The 13,095-nt window shown below is 39.3% G+C and overlaps 1 long non-coding RNA gene across 1 annotated transcript in view; it reads right to left on the minus strand.

Moving 5' to 3' along the window:
* LOC101845970 overlaps window positions 1-4,223 on the minus strand; it is a 56,763-nt gene extending 52,540 nt beyond the window's left edge. Inside the window, exon 1 of the long non-coding RNA XR_220075.3 lies at window positions 3,563-4,223. This is a non-coding gene — a long non-coding RNA (uncharacterized LOC101845970). The remainder of the gene's footprint in view (window positions 1-3,562) is intronic.
* Between the last annotated feature and the right edge of the window lie 8,872 nt (window positions 4,224-13,095).

Raw genomic sequence — 13,095 nt, forward strand, 5'->3', positions numbered from 1 at the left:
GGGGGTCGTAAAGTGGGGGAGGGGGAGAGAGAAGAAAAGAAAGACAAAGAATCCTGTACGACGTCTACTCTGCTCTCGCTGACATAGGCTATTGATTAAACTATTATGATGTAGTGACGTGTCATTGTTATGCACGCGTTACGAAGACTTAGATCTGGTTCAATACATCCACAAATAGATCTCCGTGGTTATGCATGTGAGCTGTTAGGGGGGAAGATTGCTTTACGTTTGCAAACGACTAAGTAAAATTGCTCTTTAATTCTGCTCGAACTCCGAGTACCCACAGAATTTTACTTTAAAAAAAAAATCACAATGTGTCATCATTCTAAAAATGAAAGTCACGTTCTTTCGGATAAGCAGTGTTGTTTCAATGTGACATTGGCCATTGCAAAAAAGCAAGTTATTTTAACTCTTGTTTCTTATATTTCGCTTAAGAAATATTCTCTTCTGCAGTCTGAAGATGATTGGTCATCACCAGCCATAGGTGACAAACCATTATTAATGTAACAGCTCATCAAGTGTTGGACGAGATCACAAAGGCAACAACTCCCCACTAAGAGTTACACTTAACAAAAAGCAATAACGCACGTCAGTTTTAAGGAGTTCTGGTTATCTTTGATTGCAACGGGAAAGTATTTGCCTCGTTGGCTGCAGCTTGTGTTGTAGATCCTAAGATTCTTTAAGAAAAGAGGGGAAAAACTGTTTATATTCTTTCCTGGCCAAAGACAGTGCTCCGGATGCACATCGGAATGCTGCAGCAATACAAAGGAACTGGGCTTTATTTGTATTGTCAACGTTATGGCATTTCAGATATTTTAATTAAGACAGTTTTGCAGATTTAACTGTCGAACAGGACATGCGTTGTAAGTTGCAATAGTTCATTTCTGGACAAGCGAAAAACACGTGGAGTTTTTATTTTCAATGGAACACTCCAGCAACTTAAATTACGACCGAAATTCTCATTGAAAGCGTCATTCCATATAATAATAACAACATACGACAAAGACATCCAAAAGACACATGATAATGAGCAGTGACTCTTGTTACAACAACATATCCTTCATTAAAACATAATGGAAACTCGTAGTACTCGTAGGTTGTAATTACAACCAAAATTGCAAATACCATTTCTGTCATTGTGTTGGAAGTTGAAGGCTCAGTTTTTTTTCAGGAGGTATGCTAGATCTATATCCTTCTCTTTAATTTGGCCAAACAGTGAGTCACTGCAGTTTTCCAGCAATGCAATGACATTGGATTGTAAGGGAAGCTGTGATTAACTTCACAGAGGACCGAAATCGCGCAGTAACGAAAGAATGTGCCGTTGGGGCACATCCTTTAACAGAAGATAAATTATGCCCAATTTATTTAATCGTTATGCAGTCTTTGAGATCCCAGGTTTGTTGCCACATTCATCAATAGAGGATGTGGGAAGAGAAATAATAAGTAGGAATTCGAACACTGCCGGAAGAATTCTTACATTGTCAGAAGAATTCGTAAACTGCCGGAAACATTTCAAAAAGAAATGCCGGGAAAAGTCATATACTGCCGGGAGAGTTGCCTGAAGAATTGCCGGAATAAATACGGAAAGAATTGCCGGGAGAATTACCTGAACAATTCATACAGTGCTGGAAGAATTGCCAGAAGAATTGCCGAACGGAAGAACTGCCGGAAAAATTCGTACATTGTCAGAAGAGTTTGTACATTATTGGAAGAAGGTGCATGGGTAGGAAATATTACCCCGTACGATTTTATCAATAAGCCTACTTTGCACTGCTAAGTCTTAAGTGTCATGCAGAAAGGTAAAGGTCTTGTCGAGGTCTCTATTTAGAACTTACTTGACCAACTACACACATCTGGCGTCTCACTCTCTCTCTCTCTGGCGCTACAACATGAGAGAAGCCGTGACGTCAGGCACGAAAAATTATTTAAAATTGTACTCAGAAAGGAGACGCTAACTACAATTTTACAAGAAGAATATGGAGATTGAGTAAACCTGAAGAAATGATTACTACCCCGGCTGAGACTTTCAGATGTACTGTCCAAAAATAGCCTACCAAGGATACTGGATACTCAATCATTGTTCGTACCAGGAACCCCGTCCACCCATGCCTATCATAAAGACAGTTATCTAAATTGTCAAAGAGAAAGGAGACCTCCACTACACTTTCACTAGTAGAATTGTAATGGAGACAAGGGGAGAAACACCTCAAAATACATTAGAAATTCGCAATCACGGAATAATTATGTATTACATTTTTAGATGGGTTGGTTGATGATTGATACCGTATGTTTCCGGTGGCAATACTCATGTGCAATCCTAAACCAAGAGATGATGCTTTCCTCTTCGAGAAGTGGGGACTTCTACATAATACATCAACCAGACGTCATGCTATCCAGTCTTTGATGCTCCCAGAACTTCAAAAAAAAAAAAAGAAAGAGCAAAGCAATGTCTGTTGTTTTCTCAATTTAGATCATTTTTGGCTCGACCGAATATGACAATGCGCGAGTCCTATTTATAATTGATGTTCTTATTGTATCAGTCAGTAAGTTTATTCAGTGTTTAAGGCCATTGGCCCACATCACATCACATAAAACACTCATTTGATGAGTAAAGTTTCCATAATAAATAAGGACAGGTTGTGTATATATCTCTTATCATGGGTCAAACATTGCATATTTCTGTCACTGGGCCGAGTCAGGCTGGGAGGGATTAAGAATTTCGTTTGATGGACAAAGTGTGAACAATAGAAAGTAAAGTGAAATTCATCTTCAATTTCATGAGAGTTACACCTCTCACATAAGGGTGAATTAGTTAATTTCTATAAATAGAGATTGTTATCTAATGGAAGGCTATGGGTTTTTAACAAAGCTATGACTCTTCTGCTCTTACTGTATCACTAAAGTATGGAGGCCCCCAGACTAATGTTGGTGGTTTGAGGTGCTCTGGTGAGGTTTGTTCGTCCTTCTTTCTTATTGAATATCTCATGTTCCTTCTTTCCTCATCTTCTTTTCTTTGTATGTTACTCTCTTGTGACATCTCTCATCTTAGGCTGCTACTTGACTTATTTATGTTGCAAGTGCCGTAAAATTCTTACTACAATTTAACTAAAACTGTTATCAGTAGTACTATCACAACCACATGCATCATCATCATCATCATCATCATCATCATCATCATCATCATCATCATCATCATCATCATCATCATCATCATCATCATCATCATCATCATCATCATCATCATCATCATCATCATCATCAGCTGCTGCTGCAGCAGCAGCAGCAGCAGCAGCAGCAGCAGCAGCAGCAGCAGCAGCAGCAACAACAACAACAACAGCTACACCAACATTATTACCAGCAGCAGCTGCTGCCGAAACATTACGAATACACAAGAGAAGAAACAACAGTCGCAAAATGTACCAGATGTCAGCAGTGGTGGACACAGCACTTTTTTTGTTGGGTTCCAGCAGGTACATCCGACTAGTGACAACAACATCGACATCAAATACAAAACAATAGTAACAAATAACGACATCTATAGTGCACAGGGTTACTTACTCACCTCCACTGTAATTCATGTCACTGGCACCTCTCTACCATCACAACTTAATCCAACTTTGGCAGCAAAAGTAAACACGGGATAGAATCCACATCATACCAACACAAACATCTGGAGGCTGTTCCCACTGGCTACAATTATTAACGTGAAATAATTTGCTACTCTCTGATGTTGACGTGAAAACAGTATCTTATAATCTTGCAGGCCTTGGGTGGATCATTTCGAAAAAAACCCCTCCAAACAAGCAACCTGACTCTATCAACTTTAGCTGTCAACGTTCATCTAGTGTTAACACTTCATTGTTCAGGACACGAAGAGCTACAGCGTTTCAGCCATTAAGACGCATGCCACCATCATTCCCGCAAGGAAAGTAACTACTCCTTGGGCCTAGGCAAACTCCAAACGGAAGAAATACACGATTTAATTAAAGCAACGCGACGACACTGTTCTGAGAAAAACAAAATAAAACAAAAAGAGAATCTAATAAAACGTTACAAAAAACAAAATGTAATTAAGAACTACATGTATAAACACAACAAGAGCGTCAGTGGCTAATGGTGCGTGATGAATGTTTCTGGCACCAGGCACAACGTCCTCACACCAGGGCAAGCGTCTGGCGGTATTGTTTGAGTGACAAAGAGGAGGCTCCGCGTGTGTGTGGCGAGCGAGAGAGCGAGCGAGCGAAAGGCGCAGTGGTTTCCCGGAGACGCAACATCGTGGCTTCCATGCACAGATTCCTCCCATAATATTAGGTTAACTCTTTGACTGCCATTGCTTTACATAATATCACCTCTTAGTAACGCCAAGATGTGATTTTCAAGTTGGTGCGCTGTATTTTCTTAGTTTTCATTGCATAAACAGATACAAATGAACACAGCAAATTCAAAAAGAAAAAAAAACCCAAACAAAAACAGAACAAAGTCAAGCAGCTTCTGTTTGTCCGCTTGTAGGTAGCAGGTCATTTTGGGCATTTTATCCTTGCGCTAGACACCTTAACCCTAGCTAAAAAACGAAGACCTTGAACCTTGTCTGCAAACAACGTAATGCTCCTGTAATGACTTGTTATACTGGCATGCGCTGATTGTCAAGCACGTCTTATCTTACACACAAATTATCTCCAAATATAACTGTGTTGCTTCTGTTACGCTTTTATTGCAAGCATTACCTCTCGGATACGTCAGTTTTGCCTATTTTTTTCTTTTTATATAGATGTAAAGCAGAATTACCTTGCAAAGATGCCAGTGTTCACATGGGGCGAGGGGGGGGGGAGGAGGAGGGGGAGGGGGAGGGGTAATAACACATTCAGATTTAAGCAGTTTTCAACGTAATGTAGCATAATTCAAAGTCGCAACGCTGAAATCAACTTTATCTCCATTCTTTCATAGTTCATGGTGGAATGTCATGTAAAAATTTCGTCTGCAAAAATAATTAAGTTCGAAAGTGGATTCCGCTCGCGTCTGCATAAACAGTGATCAGTCTCACCAACAGTACATGTATATCTACGTACAGTTTTAGGTCATTTCTTCTGGACTTTGTATCGAAGAACAGTTTTCACGGGCTTACATACAATCTTTTAAATTTTCAGAAGCCTGTTCTTACCAGAAGCCTGGCCTCTGGAGAGAGCCTTTTCTTTTTCCAAAAGCTGGATTAGACATAGAAGGAATGAGACTTTAAATTTAAAGAAATAGAAAAGCAGATAAAGATTACCGGAAACTATTGAACTCAGTGTCAACCAAACTTTTTAAGCAGTCCAAAGTTTCTCATTCAAGCCAAAGTGTTTATCGATTAAGCTTGAGGCGGTCTGGAGGTTTGGTTAGGAAGTAGTGATTATTCGTAACCCTCTACTACGCCTTTGTCGTCCTACCTCGATGGGACCCTGGAAAAAGAAAGTAAGTTTTGGAGGGGATAAGGTCAGACAGCAACCCACTTGATCAATGCCTTGCAACACGTCTTATAATTACCTTTTAGAAAAGGGTTTCGTTCTACTCACGGCATTGCAAACATGTGGGTTGACTTCGATTTCTGATCTGTTCTGTTGCACAATGCCTCATTCAGTGCATGCATGCGGAGGACACTTTCAGCGCTAAACAGCCATTGCGGTCGTATTGTAATCTCAGCTTTTATCGCACTGAACTACATCATGGAATACTGTCATTCGAATTCTTAATAGGTTGCTCTTGAGCTTTGGTTATCCGTATGCCTGATCAATGTTAGATATATGTCAAATCAAAACGAAAACCCCTGTTACAATGATAAGACAAGTGTTGAGATCATTCCGCAAGTCTCGATATTACTGTGTAGTATTCACATTCCATTTACATTCTGAAACTGATGGTCATTTACAGAAAGAAAGATGGAGACGATGTCGGTTCTTTTAAGATACACCGATGACTGCAAGACAGACATATTAAACTGGACTCAACTTTAAAACCCCGAAAGAACCAGCAAAAGATCGCATATAAGAACCAAGAAAAGAGTTTTAAAAAGAATGACCTCAAAATGAAAGAGAAAGACATATATAGGGTGTCAAAAGTAAAATGGAAATTGTTTCGTTAAAAATTTGTGATGCAGCATGGTGACATCAGGTGCTCGTCTAAGTAATGGAAGTCAAGAAACTGGAATATTTCTGCTGGTTTGGGAATTTTTACAATTTAATTTTTGTTAGGCTCCACACTTTTCATACCCGTTAAAGAATTATTTCTGAGTGGATTATCACTGAAAAACACCGATTAAAGGCATTCAAGATCTTACTGTTCAGTTTCCACGGACTCTCAAGCTAAGGAAGTAACTCCACTTTGGCGGCCATTTTGGCGCTAATTTTACCTTTAAAAGTAGGCGACCCCACTCCTTCAATTGTCAATATCTTGACTTGTATCCAAGTTAAATCGTTTTTTTTTCATCAAAGGCAAGGCAAATGGACAAGCTTTAAGATCATATTAATAACTCAATTTGCCCCTAAATTGACGAGCGCCTGATTCCACAACGTCGTGGCACATTTGATGTATTATCAGCAAACAGGCTTCATATTTGATAATGGAAATGAGTTTACAGGAACCAAAAGTTCAAACAAAAGCCGTGCGGGTTTAAATGTCAAAAGTGTGCGAACAGTGCAATCAGTTTTTCCCCGTTAAAAAGTTTCTGTCATGCTAAACAATCTAAACCTCCGTTCAATAACATGACGCACTGACTGATGCTATATTCTATCATGTGAACAAACAAAACGGTTGCACTCTTCTCGAAGATCATTATCAATTTAAACGTCTTATCTGGGGAGAGCAGCAAATACGAAGCATAATTAGGTCAATGTGATGGAGTTAAAAATATATCTCTATCCATCAGATTCGAAATGCCGGAGCATGCATTATGTCAATTCCTTTCACGCGAAAGATACATTCATTCTCTGCCTCCAATGTGGGTTTCTTTATATATATATATATATTATACAAAGACATGACAGTTGTTGTGGGCTCTTGCCCTTCAAAGTATATGAAATTGTACCTGCACCTATTCTAATAACACGGACTTTAATCACAGATCTTTGTGTTATTTTACTTGAACGAAAAAAAAAAAGAAAAGAGAGAATGCAAATAAAAAACAATTAACGCAGGCTGATGGAGGATTTCACCTAGAGGGAACCGGAGAAACTTGAAAGTATAAATGAAAAACAATAACAATGATATAATATATATATTCATAATACACATACACACACACACACACACACACACACACACATATATATATATATATATATATATATATATATATATATATATAAATATAAATATATATATATATATACATACATATATATATATATATATATATATATATATATATATAATGTATATATATTATACATATTATAGTTGTGAAAGTTCGTCACTTTGGCCGCATAAAACTACAGAACCACTTAACTTTCGAATTTGACAAAATTATTGGAAGTTCAGAATCATTTATAGGGTACACAGTTCTATTGAGGAGCCTGAAGTCACTGTAGTTTAATTTTCAGTTTTTCATTAGTTTCGTTTAGGTCTAGTCTTGGGAAAGTCCGTCTTCTAAGACACCATTGTAAGCAAGTGAGGTTTTCCGTTTAATAGCTGCGCGCTCTGTTCCACACCTTTGAAATTCTGAAGAGTACAACCACGAAAGCGGAAGAGAGGATCAATCTAAACACCACATTCTTCTAAACCTTCTAATTTTTTGCATCTGTCAGGATTTATTGTTCAATTCCAGTAGAGTAAATATAATAGGCCAATGACTTTCAGTTGATATTAATGCATCGATCATTCCTTTCAACAAAAGGGGGGCCCAGCTAGTATATATATATATTTCTGAAAATTCGTCTCTTTGGACGCCTAAAGCTTCCGAACTACTTAACTTTCGAATTTGAACATATTAACGGTGGTTCAGAATTATTTGAAGGTTGCATAGTTGTATTGAGGAGTCTGAAGTCACTGTAATTTAATTTTCAGCTTTTCATTAGTTTCGTTTAGATCTAATCTTGGGAAAGTCCATCTTCTAAGACGCCATTGTAAACAAGTGAGGCTTCCGTTCACTTGCAGTGCGCACTGGTCCCACAATGACTTGACGATCGATTTTTTGGAGTCCGTTCATCGAACAGGGTACCCAGCATGCACGCACATATTCTACGACTCACTCGCAATGCACGCATAAAAACATACGTGCACTCATACGCACTCATGTCAACGGTACACAACAACATATCCACACTATATTATGTAAAGACAGACACGTTAACACTCCGAGAAACACAGACAAACCAAACACAAATGTTTACCGACGACTCTGATAATTTGTGCAAGATGTTCCTTATTCAATATTCAACATTATATTATTTTTCTGAACTCCATCCATCGCCATGTATTCACAGAACACGACTATTTTAAACAATTGTCTTTGATTGGGATATTAATTGTTGGATCTGCAAGCAAAGCGCAAAGCAATTCAACAGAACTCTTGTTTGTCTGAGTTCAACATGAACACACTTGCACAGCGACGTTGTTCGAAGAGCACAGAGAAAGGGCCAAAGGGCAAACAATAGGATACACGTAATGGTGAATTGAAAGTTGCCTGCACTGTATGTTACGTTTGCAAACACTAGATCAATTTTTGCAGAATGTGTACCATGCAAACAGCAACTTTGATACTTAATTTTGAGAGACGCATAGGCCTACTTGTTTGCTTGCTTTCTATGCAGTGTTTCTTAATTTATCTCAAAGACTCGATGTCGGAAATATTCCAAAAAACGACTTAACTTACTGTCGCAGAATATTTTGTAGGTTGGTGTTTTGTGCTAAATAGAAATGATGATGATGATGATGATGATCATCATCATCATCATCATGATATTAAATGCATCTTCGAGATTATTCAAATACATGAAGGCTTACTCTTAAAGCTACATGTATTTCTTTTAAACCTTTTTCGCACCCATTGAAGTCGCCAAGCACAATTTTAGTTCCCAACTAATTTAATTTTGGAACGTTCAAACAAAAATTTGTATGCAAAGGCATACACATCAAAAGTGGCTTTTATAAAGATTATCTGTGAAATTCCTTTCAGTTTCAGTCTATATCTTGGTGGATGGTTGGTGGGTGCTCTGGTGTGGCTCGCTCCTTCTTTCTTAGCTAACATTTATAGCTCTTACCTCCCCCAATATTTGTTGAGTTTGTTACTCTCTTATAATACCTCTGATCTTCGGCACTTATATGACTTTATTGTGTCGCAAGTGTTGTAAAACATTACGGTCTAATGTGTATCAATGTTTCTATCTGATCATTTTTTATTGTTCGTCTAAATCGTTAATATGAGGTGCCCACTAGGGGATCGGCAACCGATCGCCAACCGATCATCCGATTCGCGGCCTGAAAGCAAATGCGTTCGTTTTTTGAGGCTGCGAGTCGGTCGATCGGTTTTTTGCCACAATGATCGCTTTGCGCCATCAATCCAGCTAGCCCTGCCTACCAATCCGAACAGAACCGAACCGATCGTGCGAATGGGTACCCCCTATAACGCGCACGAACACTCTCGATTTCCAGCATTCGGCCCTCTTACAAGTCTAGATCTACGCCCCCCCCCTTTTCCCCCTTTCCCGGCCGCAGTAGAGGTACTTCGCTACGCTGTAGAAACAATGCTCAACTTTCATCCCTGTCACTACCAACTGAACAAGGATCTTTGTCCAATTCTCTTGTGCAAATGTCAACAGAAGCAATGCTTCTTTCAACAACTCTTTCTTCACTAGTCGTATCCACAATAAGCTCATTCAGCACCTCTCAGCTGTGATGGACCACGCTGTCAAACAATTCACACCAACTGACCTACATTCAAATAAGCACAAAAAGCGATACGACATGAGAATAAGATTATCTTAGAGTGCCCCTCCCCCCCCCACCTCTCCTCCCTACCTCCCAAACCCACCCCCAACTCCCCCCCCACCCTCACCCCCAATTAAAAAAACCCCCAAACAAACAAAAACAAACAAAAACAATAACGAAAAATATACCAACAACACCAGTTGGGTCGTTTTCTGGTGGTTTCAGTGCACGCTACAGTGTTGGATAAAATGCCTTCCATACGGAATGTGTTAAGAAAGGCTGTTGGATAAAATGCCCTCATTACGAAATGGATTTTAAACAAGAGTGTTTGATAAAATACTTTTCTCAAGGAATTTGTTCAGAAAGAGTGTTGGATAAAATGCCCTCAATGGGTTAAAAAGGAGTGTTTGATAAAATGCTTTCCACAAGAAATGTGTTCAGAAAGAGTGTTGGATAAGCACATTCCATACGAAATGTGCGTATAAAGAAGCATTGAATAAACGCCTTCCATACCAAAGGTGTCATGAAAGAGTGTTGAATAAAAGCATTCCATTTCCATGACCAAGCAATGTGAGTGAAGGCCTTGCAAAACACTTAAAACAACACACGTCAACTTCCCGAGAACGCCGTTCTGATCATTCAACAAACATTTTTGGTTATTCATAGATAATATTCAAATCGTTTTCTTTAACTGAAACTTTAAAACACAGGACAGTAACATAGCCATGGGCTTGCCAATCGAAATTTCCACCACGTCTTTAAAGATTTAAATAACGCCCCCTCTCCCCTCCCCCTTAAGGGATTCAAACATGGGGCACACACACTATTGTCTAGCATGGCACCACGGGATCCATAGATACTCCCTTAAGGAACAAGCAATGCCACGCGTTGCTTATATATGCATATTTATTGCTTTTACAATTAACAAGACAGAAGAAATCAATAAGAAAGCCCCACCCCACCCCAGAAACAAAACAAAAACGTTCTTTTTTTAAACTCAAGAAACCAAATCAAGAAAGAATAATTCAAAACAACAACAACAACAACAGCAACAACAACAACAACAGCAACAACAACAAACCTCGCCCGTGCGAAAAGGAAATAAACACCCCCCCCCCCCAAAAAAAAAAAACCCAACAAAAAACGCAACCTGTCTGTAACGAGCTGCAATTAGACAAAATCTTTTTTTTAGCTGATGCAAGATCAGCTATTTCTCAAAGGTTGATACACAGTCTGTATAAATGCTCGCTGATGGTACCCTGATGTCGTTTACCACAAGTAGCACTTGAACTTCAGCTGCTCTATTCTAAGTGATGGGGATGCTCAAGATTTATGAGAATGAGGAAGTACATTGCGAGTAGACAGATCACGAACGTGATATTTTATCGAACTGACAGATCACGGGCTACTGTATGGCACACGTATGGTTAATCCACCTCTCCTTAAAAAAACACACTTGGGTTATTCAAGGAGCAACACCGATTAAACAATTATTAAACTGTTTGAAAAGTATAATGATATATAAAATATAATATATTATATTATATAACTATGTATATATAATATATATTATTAAGTAGACGTTCCCTTCCTCCTATTCGGAACTTACATATAGGCCAACATTAATTCGCATGCACACAATTTATTTTTCTGAGGTTGCCGCTCAACGTAAAGCGAGACATACTTCCTTTCTCAAATGTATCGTGCAGATATTTGACCCAAAAGAACGTACTGCTCTTAAAACCTTCTGACTCTGAACCTGTTACCTTCTATCTGCGCAAAAGATCAAAAGGGCGTGACGTAATATCTGAACGAGTCAGCCTGTCACCAGCACTCCCTTCTTTCTTTCTCACTTTCTCGTGAAAATCGCCAACTGTGATCATTGTTGCTATCGATCTCTGATTTGATTAGACAGACTCAATCAGCTGCTGACGATAGATTCCACATGGCTGGCTTCATCGATCGACGCGGGGGTGAAGTAACCTTTCACTTCCCACAATCGCCACGCCAATTCCATATTTTATGTGAACCTTAACTTTACTTCTACTTTAATAGTCGAAAGGGTTGTTGGGGGTGGGGGGGGGGTGAGATCTTTGGTCAAAAGTTAGGTCGATGGCCTCTAATGTAGATGTTATGTTCTTCTGTTTGGGGGACTTCTCAGACGCCGTCTAGCCATGTTTTTCGTCGTTTGCCCTTGTCTTTGTTGTGTAGTCTGTTTCTCTAGCATTGTATGCTTTTTGATTTGGGGGCATTTTCATCAGTTGACCGAATCACTTAACCGCGATAGGTTGCATCTTTGCTAACTTACAACCGTTTTTGTTCCTTGTGCAATCTTTTCTTGTGACATTGATTACTTTTCGATAGTTAACCGCAACAACATGACATGCTATGACACTGCGGGGTCAGATCTTTTGTTAGTGTGCAGAATGCACTGGGGCCCTGATGGACTTCCGGGTCCAAATATTGATGTAGCAGCGCAGACGTCTATTTCTACTGACGTGCGCCATTTCGTGACTTGAACCTCCACAATCTGATTAAAAGGTCGGGTCATTTGGCCAATGAGAATGCCTTCTTTTGGCTCCTAATTTAACTTCCTCTTCCATAGCTCAGAGCCAAAACGGGTTGAGAGTCTTGAAAAACTTTGCAAAACAACTTAAGTTTAACAAAAAGTCTTGTTGGAGATTTGAACCAATGCCGTCAGCTCCGTAGCCTGGCATGATGCCAACTGCACTGACGGTGTGCCCGAGACCAACTGTACAATAACGGTTAATGTTTTTTCCTGTAAGATTTACAAAAGACTAAGATTACACCGGCGTCTCTGGTAGGACGGTTAGGTGCTTCACCGTGGTATTAAGAAGACCTGAGTTCAAATCCTGTTTTGGGAGAATTTTCATCTAGTCTTTCTTCTCGGATGGTGTTTCCCTCTTAGCCAAGGTTGGCCCTGACAGGCCATGTCGATGCCCGCCTCCAAAGTGATCTTAAATTTGTAGATAAGAGTGTGAAACTCATACATTAAATGATAACTAGGGTTAGAGACTAAAAGGATCTGAATTCACAACTTTGACAGAAAGAGTAATTGTAGCGCCTTGACGTCAGTTCTCAGAGTCTGTCTTTCCATACCAGTAAAGATATCCTACAACAATAGTTGCTTATTACTACACACTACTTTCAGTGTGAAAGCTTGGAACCTACCCCCCC

This window comes from Aplysia californica, unplaced genomic scaffold (genome assembly GCF_000002075.1).
Source record: "Aplysia californica isolate F4 #8 unplaced genomic scaffold, AplCal3.0 scaffold00012, whole genome shotgun sequence".
Taxonomy (NCBI): Eukaryota; Metazoa; Mollusca; class Gastropoda; order Aplysiida; family Aplysiidae; genus Aplysia; species Aplysia californica.